Here is a 6,000-nt window from a genome sequence, read left to right as displayed (position 1 = left end):
CGAGAGGAGATTGCTGCAAAATCTCTGCACACAATGCTTAGTTCTCAGAAGTAAATCATATGTGCCATGTTGTTTCATTTAGGTTTGAAAAGGTTGCTGTTATTCCCTCGGTTATGGATTCCCATATAATAAACCCTAGTTTCAGAGATAGGAATGTTAGCACAAACACTGAAGGAGAGGAGATAGCTGCAAATTCTCTGCACAAAATGCTTAGTTCTCAGAAGTAAATCATATGTGCCATGTTGTTTCCTTTAGGTTTAAAGAGTTAGCTCCTATAACCCGGGTTATGCTTTCCTGTTCTCTAAAGGCTAGTTTTAGAGATATGCATATTAGCACTATAACTGAAGTTAAGGAGATAGCTGCAAAATCTCTGCACACAATGCTTAGTTCTCAGAAGTAAGTCACATGTGCCATGTTGTTTCATTTAGGTTTAAAGAGGTAGCTCTTATACCCTCGGTTATGGATTCCCATAAATAAACGCTAGTTTCAGATATAGGAATGTTGGCACAAAAACTGAAGGAGAGGAGATAGCTGCAAAATCTCTCCACACAATGCTTAGTTCTCAGAAGTAAATCATATGTGCCTTGTTGTTTCATTTTGGTTTAAAGAGTTACCTGCTATAACCTCGGTTATGCATTCATATATAGAAAATGCTAGTTTTAGAGATAAGAGTGTGAGCACAAAAACTGAAGGAGAGGAGATAGCTGCAAAATCTTTGCACACCAACCTTAGTTGTCAGAAGCAAATCATATGTACCATACTTTTTAAGGTAGGTTTAAAGAGTTAGCTACTATACCCCGGTTATGATTTCCCATAGTTTAAATGCTAGTGTTAGAGATAGCCATATTATCACAAAAAGTGAAGGAAAGGAGATAGCTGCAAAATCTCTGCACGCATTGCTTACTTCCCTAAAGTAAAGCACATGTAACATCCTCTTTCAAGTAAGTTTAAAGAGTTAACTGCTCTACCCTCGGTTATGCTTTCCTATATAGTAAATACTAGTTTTAGAGATAGGAATATTAGCACAAAAACTGAAGGAAAGGAGATCGCTGCCAAATCTCTGCAAGCAATGCTTAGTACTCAGAAGTAAGTCATATGTGCTTTGTTGTTTCATTTAGGTTTAAAGAATTACCTGCTATACCCTCGGTTATGCTTTCCTACATAGAAAAAGCTAGTTTTAGAGATAGGAATGTTAGCACATAAACTGAAGGAAAGGAGATAGCTGCAAAATCTCTGCACACCATCCTTAGTTCTCAGAAGCAAATAATGTGTACCATGCCATTTAAGGGAGGTTTAAAGAGTTAGCTGCTATACCCCGGTTATGCTTTCCTATAGGGTAAAGGCTAGTATTAGAGATAGCCATATTATCACAAAAAGTGAAGGAAAGGAGATAGCTGCAAAATCTCTGCCAACAATGCTTAGTTCTCAGAAGTAAGTCATATGTGCCATGTTGTTTCATTTAGGTTTAAAGAGGTAGCTGTTATACCCTCAGTTATGGATTCCCATAAATAAACCCTAGTTTCAGAGATAGGAATGTTAGCACAAAAACTGAAGGAAAGGAGATAGCGGCAAAATCTCTGCACACAATGCTTAGTTCTCAGAAGTAAATCATATGTACCATGCTTTTTCATGTAGGTTTAAAGAGTTAGCTGCTGTACTGCCGTTTATGCTTTCCCATAGTGTAAATGCGAGTTTTAGAGATAGGCATATTTACACAAAAACTGAAGGATAGGGGATAGCCACAAAATCTCTGCACACATTGCTTAGTTCTCAGAAATAAATAATAAGTACCATCTTCTTTCATTTAAGTTTAAAGAGTTAGCTGCTAAACACTCGGTTATGCTTTCCTATACTGTAAAGGCTAGTTTTAGACATAGGAATGTTAGCACAAGAACTGAAGGAGAGGAGATAGCTGCAAAATCTCTCCACACAATGCTTAGTTCTCAGAAGTAAATCATATGTGCCTTGTTGTTTCATTTTGGTTTAAAGAGTTACCTGCTATAACCTCGGTTATGCATTCATATATAGAAAATGCTAGTTTTAGAGATAGGAGTGTGAGCACAAAAACTGAAGGAAAGGAGATAGCTGCAAAATCCTTGCACACCAACCTTAGTTGTCAGAAGCAAATCATATGTACCATACTTTTTAAGGTAGGTTTAAAGAGTTAGCTACTATACCCCGGTTATGATTTCCCATAGTTTAAATGCCAGTTTTAGAGATAGCCATATTATCACAAAAAGTGAAGGAAAGGAGATAGCCCAAAATCTCTGCACACAATGCTCAGTTCTCAGAAGTAAATCATATGGGCCATGTACTTTCATTTAGGTTTAAAGAGGTAGCTGTTATACCCTCGGTTATGGATTCCCATATAATAAACCTAATTGCAGAGATAGGAATGTTAGCACAACAACTTAAGGAGAGGAGATAGCTGCAAAATCTCTGCACACAATGCTTAGTTCTCAGAAGGAAATCATATGTATCATGCTTTTTAACGTAGGTTTAAAGAGTTAGCTGCTGTCCCCCCGGTTATGCTTTCCCATAGTGTAAATGCTAGTTTTTGAGATAGGCATATCAGCACAAAAACTGAAGGATAGGGGATAGCCACAAAATCTCTGCACACAATGCTTAGTTCTCAGAAGTAAATCATATGTGCCATGTTGTTTCATTTAGTTTTAAAGACTTAGCTTCTATACCCTCGCTTATGCTTTCCTATATAGTAAATGCTGGTTTTAGAGATAGGAATGTTAGCACAAAAACTGAAAGAAAGGAGATAGCTGCAAAATCTCTGCACACCGTGCTTAGTTCTCAGAAGTAAATCATATGTGCCATGTTGTTTCAATTAGGATTAAAGAGGTAGCTGTTATACCCTCGGTTATGGATTCCCATAAATAAACGCTAGTTTCAGAGATAGGAATGTTAGCACAAATACTGAACGAGAGGAGATTGCTGCAAAATCTCTGCACACAATGCTTAGTTCTCAGAAGTAAATCATATGTGCCATGTTGTTTCATTTAGGTTTGAAAAGGTTGCTGTTATTCCCTCGGTTATGGATTCCCATATAATAAACCCTAGTTTCAGAGATAGGAATGTTAGCACAAACACTGAAGGAGAGGAGATAGCTGCAAATTCTCTGCACAAAATGCTTAGTTCTCAGAAGTAAATCATATGTGCCATGTTGTTTCCTTTAGGTTTAAAGAGTTAGCTCCTATAACCCGGGTTATGCTTTCCTGTTCTCTAAAGGCTAGTTTTAGAGATATGCATATTAGCACTAAAACTGAAGGAAAGGAGATAGCTGCAAAATCTCTGCACACAAAGCTTAGTTCTCAGAAGAAAATCATATGTGCAGTGTTGGTTATTTAGTTTTAAAGAGTTAGCTGCTATACCCTCGCTTATGCTTTCCTATAAAGTAAAGGCTAGTTTTAGAGATAGGAATGTTAGCGCAAAAACTGAAGGAAAGGAGATAGCTGCAAACTCTCTGCACTCAATGCTTAGTTCTCAGAAGTAAATCATAAGTGCCATGTCGTTTCATTTAGGTTTAAAGAGTTAGCTTCTATACCCCGGGTCATGCTTTCCTGTCCTGTAAATGCTAGTTTTAGAGATATGCATATTAGCACTATAACTGAAGTTAAGGAGATAGCTGCAAAATCTCTGCACACAATGCTTAGTTCTCAGAAGTAAGTCACATGTGCCATGTTGTTTCATTTAGGTTTAAAGAGGTAGCTCTTATACCCTCGGTTATGGATTCCCATAAATAAACGCTAGTTTCAGATATAGGAATGTTGGCACAAAAACTGAAGGAGAGGAGATAGCTGCAAAATCTCTCCACACAATGCTTAGTTCTCAGAAGTAAATCATATGTGCCTTGTTGTTTCATTTTGGTTTAAAGAGTTACCTGCTATAACCTCGGTTATGCATTCATATATAGAAAATGCTAGTTTTAGAGATAAGAGTGTGAGCACAAAAACTGAAGGAGAGGAGATAGCTGCAAAATCTTTGCACACCAACCTTAGTTGTCAGAAGCAAATCATATGTACCATACTTTTTAAGGTAGGTTTAAAGAGTTAGCTACTATACCCCGGTTATGATTTCCCGTAGTTTAAATGCTAGTGTTAGAGATAGCCATATTATCACAAAAAGTGAAGGAAAGGAGATAGCTGCAAAATCTCTGCACGCATTGCTTACTTCCCTAAAGTAAAGCACATGTAACATCCTCTTTCAAGTAAGTTTAAAGAGTTAACTGCTCTACCCTCGGTTATGCTTTCCTATATAGTAAATACTAGTTTTAGAGATAGGAATATTAGCACAAAAACTGAAGGAAAGGAGATCGCTGCCAAATCTCTGCAAGCAATGCTTAGTACTCAGAAGTAAGTCATATGTGCTTTGTTGTTTCATTTAGGTTTAAAGAATTACCTGCTATACCCTCGGTTATGCTTTCCTACATAGAAAAAGCTAGTTTTAGAGATAGGAATGTTAGCACATAAACTGAAGGAAAGGAGATAGCTGCAAAATCTCTGCACACCATCCTTAGTTCTCAGAAGCAAATAATGTGTACCATGCCATTTAAGGGAGGTTTAAAGAGTTAGCTGCTATACCCCGGTTATGCTTTCCTATAGGGTAAAGGCTAGTATTAGAGATAGCCATATTATCACAAAAAGTGAAGGAAAGGAGATAGCTGCAAAATCTCTGCCAACAATGCTTAGTTCTCAGAAGTAAGTCATATGTGCCATGTTGTTTCATTTAGGTTTAAAGAGGTAGCTGTCATACCCTCAGTTATGGATTCCCATAAATAAACCCTAGTTTCAGAGATAGGAATGTTAGCACAAAAACTGAAGGAAAGGAGATAGCGGCAAAATCTCTGCACACAATGCTTAGTTCTCAGAAGTAAATCATATGTACCATGCTTTTTCATGTAGGTTTAAAGAGTTAGCTGCTGTACTGCCGTTTATGCTTTCCCATAGTGTAAATGCGAGTTTTAGAGATAGGCATATTTACACAAAAACTGAAGGATAGGGGATAGCCACAAAATCTCTGCACACATTGCTTAGTTCTCAGAAATAAATAATAAGTACCATCTTCTTTCATTTAAGTTTAAAGAGTTAGCTGCTAAACACTCGGTTATGCTTTCCTATACTGTAAAGGCTAGTTTTAGACATAGGAATGTTAGCACAAGAACTGAAGGAGAGGAGATAGCTGCAAAATCTCTCCACACAATGCTTAGTTCTCAGAAGTAAATCATATGTGCCTTGTTGTTTCATTTTGGTTTAAAGAGTTACCTGCTATAACCTCGGTTATGCATTCATATATAGAAAATGCTAGTTTTAGAGATAGGAGTGTGAGCACAAAAACTGAAGGAAAGGAGATAGCTGCAAAATCCTTGCACACCAACCTTAGTTGTCAGAAGCAAATCATATGTACCATACTTTTTAAGGTAGGTTTAAAGAGTTAGCTACTATACCCCGGTTATGATTTCCCATAGTTTAAATGCCAGTTTTAGAGATAGCCATATTATCACAAAAAGTGAAGGAAAGGAGATAGCCCAAAATCTCTGCACACAATGCTCAGTTCTCAGAAGTAAATCATATGGGCCATGTACTTTCATTTAGGTTTAAAGAGGTAGCTGTTATACCCTCGGTTATGGATTCCCATATAATAAACCTAATTGCAGAGATAGGAATGTTAGCACAACAACTTAAGGAGAGGAGATAGCTGCAAAATCTCTGCACACAATGCTTAGTTCTCAGAAGGAAATCATATGTATCATGCTTTTTAACGTAGGTTTAAAGAGTTAGCTGCTGTCCCCCCGGTTATGCTTTCCCATAGTGTAAATGCTAGTTTTTGAGATAGGCATATCAGCACAAAAACTGAAGGATAGGGGATAGCCACAAAATCTCTGCACACAATGCTTAGTTCTCAGAAGTAAATCATATGTGCCATGTTGTTTCATTTAGTTTTAAAGACTTAGCTTCTATACCCTCGCTTATGCTTTCCTATATAGTAAAT

The sequence above is a fragment of the Dasypus novemcinctus genome, unplaced genomic scaffold, assembly GCF_030445035.2.
Source record: "Dasypus novemcinctus isolate mDasNov1 unplaced genomic scaffold, mDasNov1.1.hap2 scaffold_119, whole genome shotgun sequence".
NCBI classification, from domain to species: domain Eukaryota; kingdom Metazoa; phylum Chordata; class Mammalia; order Cingulata; family Dasypodidae; genus Dasypus; species Dasypus novemcinctus.
This window is presented reverse-complemented; position numbering follows the sequence as displayed.